A 6,000-nucleotide genomic window follows, 5' to 3' on the forward strand; every position below is an offset into this window, starting at 1 on the left:
TCACAGCTGACATCCGGCACTATGTGCCAGGAGCGGTCACGGACCGCCCCCGACACATTAACCCCCGGCACACCGCGATCAAACATGATCGCGATGTGCCGGCGGTGCAGGGAAGCATCGCGCAGGGAGGGGGCTCCCTGCGGGCTTCCCTGAGCCCCCCGCAGCAACGCGATGTGATCGCGTTGCTGCGAGGGTCTTACCTCCCTCCCTGCAGCTCCCAGACCCGGATCCAAGATGGCCGCGGATCCGGGTCCTGCAGGGAGGGAGGTGGCTTCACAGAAGCCTGCTCAGAGCAGGCACTGTGAAGCAGCCTGCACTTTCCTCAGATCGGTGATCTGTCAGAGTGCTATGCAAACTGGCAGATCACCGATCTGTATTGTCCCCCCCTGGGGCAAAGTAAAAAAGTTAAAAAAAAAATTTTCCAAATGTGTAAAAAAAAAAAAAAAAAATATTCCAAAATAATGAAAAAAAAAAAAAAATATTATTCCCATAAATACATTTCTTTATCTAAATAAAATAAAAAAAACAATAAAAGTACACATATTTAGTATCGCCGCGTCCGTAACGACCCAACCTATAAAACTGCCCCACTAGTTAACCCCTTCAGTAAACACCGTAAGAAAAAAAAAAAAAAAACGAGGCAAAAAACAACGCTTTATTACCATACCGCCGAACAAAAAGTGGAATAACACGCGATCAAAAAGACGGATATAAATAACCATGGTACCGCTGAAAACGTCATCTTGTCCCGCAAAAAACGAGCCGCCATACAGCATCATCAGCAAAAAAATAAAAAAGTTATAGTCCTGAGAATAAAGCGATACCAAAATAATTATTTTTTCTATAAAATAGTTTTTATCGTATAAAAGCGCCAAAACATAAAAAAATTATATAAATGAGATATCGCTGTAATCGTACTGACCCGACGAATAAAACTGCTTTATCAATTTTACCAAACGCGGAACGGTATAAACGCCTCTCCCAAAAGAAATTCATGAATAGCTGGTTTTTGGTCCTTCTGCCTCACAAAAATCGGAATAAAAAGTGATCAAAAATGGTCACGTGTCCGAAAATGTTACCAATAAAAACGTCAACTCGTCCCACAAAAAACAAGACCTCACATGACTCTGTGGACCAAAATGTGGAAAAATTATAGGTCTCAAAATGTGGAGACGCAAAAACTTTTTTGCTATAAAAAGCGTCTTTTAGGCTGGTTTCACACTTGCGTTTTTATCTGCATGCGTTTTTTAAAAAAACGCATGTGTGAAAAAACGCATGTAAACGTGGTAAAACGCATGCGTTTTTAGACGCATGCGTTTTTATAGAAAAACACAAGAAAACAAACAAAAAAAAAAAAACCCTACCCCTAACCCTACCCCTAACCTGAAATACGTGGCACTAAAATATACGTTTATATACGTATATAAGTGCCACGATATTTCAGTGGCCACGTATATAAGTGCCACGTATATAAGTGCCACGTATATAAGTGCCACGTACTTAAGTGCCACGTACTTAAGTGCCACGTATTTACGTGCCACGTATTTACGTGCCACGTATTTACGTGCCACGTATTTAAGTGCCACGTACTTAAGTGCCACGTACTTAAGTGCCACGTATTTACGTGCCACGATATTTCAGTGCCACGTATAACCACATAGTTATAGTATTTATAGTACGTGGCACTGAAATACGTGGCACTGAAATATCGTGGCACTGAAACACGTGGCACTGAAACACGTGGCACTGAAACACGTGGCACTTAAATATGTGGCACTTAAATATGTGGCACTTAAATACGTGGCACTTAAATACGTGGCACTTATGACTGTCAGAAAATGTTCATTAAACGGTTAGAGGTGAGGTTAGGGGTAGGGTTAGGGTTACCTTTGGGATTAGGGTTAGGGGTGTGTTTGGGTTAGGGTTTCAGGTAGAATTGGGGAGTTTCCACTGTTCAGGCACATCAGGGGCTCTCCAAACGCGACATGGCGTCCGATCTCAATTCCAGCCAATTCTGCGTTGAAAAAGTAAAACAGTGCTCCTTCCCTTCCGAGCTCTCCCGTGCGTCCAAAAAGGGGTTTATCCCAACATATGGGTTATCAGCGTACTCGGGACAAATTGAACAACAACTTCTGGGGTCCAAGTTCTCTTGTTATCCTTGGGAAAATAAAAATTTGGGGGGCTAAAAATCATTTTTGTGGGAAAAAAATATGTTTTATTTTCACGGCTCTGCGTTGTAAACTGTAGTGAAACACTTGGGGGTTCAAAGTTCTCACAACACATCTAGATAAGTTCCTTGGGAGGTCTAGTTTCCAATATGGGGTCACTTGTGGGGGGTTTGTACTGTTTGGGTACATCAGGGGCTCTGCAAATGCAACGTGACGCCTGCAGACCAATCCATTTAAGTCTGCATTCCAAATGGCGCTCCTTCCCTTCCGAGCTCTGTCATGTGCCCAAACAGTGGTTACCCCCCACATAGGGGGTATCAGCGTACTCAGGACAAATTGGAAAACAACTTTTAGGGTCCAATTTATTCTGTTACCCTTGTAAAAATACAAAGCTGGGGGCTAAAAAATCATTTTTGTGAAAAAAAAAAGAATTTTTATTTTCACGGCTTTGCGTTACAAACTGTAGTGAAACACTTGGGGGTTCAAAGTTCTCACAACACATCTAGATAAGTTCCTTGGGAGGTCTAGTTTCCAATATGGGGTCACTTGTGGGGGGTTTGTACTGTTTGGGTACATCAGGGGCTCTGCAAATGCAACGTGACGCCTGCAGACCAATCCATTTAAGTCTGCATTCCAAATGGCGCTCCTTCCCTTCCGAGCTCTGTCATGTGCCCAAACAGTGGTTACCCCCCACATAGGGGGTATCAGCGTACTCAGGACAAATTGGAAAACAACTTTTAGGGTCCAATTTATTCTGTTACCCTTGTAAAAATACAAAGCTGGGGGCTAAAAAATCATTTTTGTGAAAAAAAAAAGAATTTTTATTTTCACGGCTTTGCGTTACAAACTGTAGTGAAACACTTGGGGGTTCAAAGTTCTCACAACACATCTAGATAAGTTCCTTGGGAGGTCTAGTTTCCAATATGGGGTCACTTGTGGGGGGTTTGTACTGTTTGGGTACATCAGGGGCTCTGCAAATGCAACGTGACGCCTGCAGACCAATCCATTTAAGTCTGCATTCCAAATGGCGCTCCTTCCCTTCCGAGCTCTGTCATGCGCCCAAACAGTGGTTACCCTCCATATATGGGGTATCAGCGTACTCAGGACAAATTGGACAACAACTTTTGGGGTCCAGTTTATTCTGTTACTCTTGTAAAAATACAAAAGCTGGGGGCTAAAAAATCATTTTTGTGAAAAAAAAAAAAGAATTTTTATTTTCACGGCTCTGCGTTATAATCTGTAGTGAAACACTTGGGGGTGCAAAGCTCTCAAAACACATCTAGATAAGTTCCTTAGGGGGTCTAATTTCCAAAATGGTGTCATTTGTGGGGGGTTTCAATGTTTAGGCACATCAGGGGCTCTCCAAACGCAACATGGCGTCCCATCTCAATTCCAGTCAATTTTGCATTGAAAAGTCAAATGGCGCTCCTTCCCTTCCAAGCTCTGCCATGCGCCCAAACAGTGGTTTACCCCAACATATGGGGTATCTGCGTACTCAGGACAAATTGCACAACGTTTTTTGGGGACCAATTTCTTCTCTTACCCTTGGGAAAATAAAAAATTGGGGGCGAAAAGATCATTTTTGTGAAAAAATATGATTTTTTATTTTTACGGCTCTGCATTATAAACTTCTGTGAAGCACTTGGTGGGTCAAAGTGCTCACCACACATCTAGATAAGTTCCTTAGGGGGTCTACTTTCCAAAATGGTGTCACTTGTAGGAGGTTTCAATGTTTAGGCACATCAGGGGCTCTCCAAACGCAACATGGCGTCCCATCTCAATTCCAGTCAATTTTGCATTGAAAAGTCAAATGGCGCTCCTTCACTTCCGAGCTCTGCCATGCGCCCAAACAGTGGTTTACCCCAACATATGGGGTATCTGCGTACTCAGGACAAATTGCACAACATTTTTTGGGGACCAATTTCTTCTCTTACCCTTGGGAAAATAAAAAATTGGGGGCGAAAAGATCATTTTTGTGAAAAAATATGATTTTTTATTTTTACGGCTCTGCATTATAAACTTCTGTGAAGCACTTGGTGGGTCAAAGTGCTCACCACACATCTAGATAAGTTCCTTAGGGGGTCTACTTTCCAAAATGGTGTCACTTGTAGGGGGTTTCAATGTTTAGGCACATCAGGGGCTCTCCAAACGCAACATGGCGTCCCATCTCAATTCCAGTCAATTTTGCATTGAAAAGTCAAATGGCGCTCCTTCCCTTCCAAGCTCTGCCATGCGCCCAAACAGTGGTTTACCCCAACATATGGGGTATCTGCGTACTCAGGACAAATTGCACAACATTTTTTGGGGACCAATTTCTTCTCTTACCATTGGGAAAATAAAAAATTGGGGGCGAAAAGATCATTTTTGTGAAAAAATATGATTTTTTATTTTTACGGCTCTGCATTATAAACTTCTGTGAAGCACTTGGTGGGTCAAAGTGCTCACCACACATCTAGATAAGTTCCTTAGGGGGTCTACTTTCCAAAATGGTGTCACTTGTAGGGGGTTTCAATGTTTAGGCACATCAGGGGCTCTCCAAACGCAACATGGCGTCCCATCTCAATTCCAGTCAATTTTGCATTGAAAAGTCAAATGGCGCTCCTTCCCTTCCAAGCTCTGCCATGCGCCCAAACAATGGTTTACACCCACATATGGGGTATCAGCGTACTCAGGACAAATTGTACAACAACTTTTGCAGTCTATTTTCTCCTGTTACCCTTGGTAAAATAAAACAAATTGGAGCTGAAATAAATTTTGTGTGAAAAAAAATTAAATGTTCATTTTTATTTAAACATTCCAAAAATTCCTGTGAAACACCTGAAGGGTTAATAAACTTCTTGAGTGTGGTTTTGAGCACCTTGAGGGGTGCAGTTTTTAGAATGGTGTCACACTTGGGTATTTTCTATCATACAGACCCCTCAAAATGACTTCAAATGAGATGTGGTCCCTAAAAAAAAATGGTGTTGTAAAAATGAGAAATTTCTGGTCAACTTTTAACCCTTATAACTCCCTAACAAAAAAAAATTTTGGTTCCAAAATTGTGCTGATGTAAAGTAGACATGTGGGAAATGTTACTTATTAAGTATTTTGCGTGACATATGTCTGTGATTTAAGGGCATAAAAATTCAAAGTTGGAAAATTGCAAAATTTTCAAAATTTTCGCCAAATTTCCGTTTTTTTCACAAATAAACGCAAGTTATATCGAAGAAATTTTACCACTATCATGAAGTACAATATGTCACAAGAAAACAATGTCAGAATCGCCAAGATCCGTTGAAGCGTTCCAGAGTTATAACCTCCTAAAGGGACAGTGGTCAGAATTGTAAAAATTGGCCCGGTCATTAACGTGCAAACCACCCTTGGGGGTGAAGGGGTTAATGTGCGGGTGGTACCTGGGGTGGAGGAGAGGAGACTCTCCTCCAGGCCCTGGGAACCATATTTGTGTGTAAAAAAAAATAATTAAAATAAAAAATCATGTTATACTCACCTCTCAGCGCTGCCCGCGGCGTCCGGTCTGGGTTGATGTGCGAACAGGACCTGCGGTGACGTCGCGGTCACATGACCGTGATGACGCCGCGGTCACATGACCGTGACGTCACGAAGGGTCCTTCTCGCACATCATCTTTGGAAGCGGACCGCCGAGTGCAGCGCCGAGGAGATCGGGACGTCAGAGAGGGTGAGTATAACCAATTTTTATTATTTTAACATTATACTATTGATGCTGCATATTGCTGCATATGCAGCATCAATAGTATAGGCGGAAACCCACAGCGGAAACCGCGGAACAAGCCGCGATAAATCTGCAGGGATAACCGCAGCGGGTTTGCCCTGC

The sequence above is a fragment of the Ranitomeya variabilis genome, chromosome 1 (assembly GCF_051348905.1).
Source record: "Ranitomeya variabilis isolate aRanVar5 chromosome 1, aRanVar5.hap1, whole genome shotgun sequence".
Classification (NCBI taxonomy): domain Eukaryota; kingdom Metazoa; phylum Chordata; class Amphibia; order Anura; family Dendrobatidae; genus Ranitomeya; species Ranitomeya variabilis.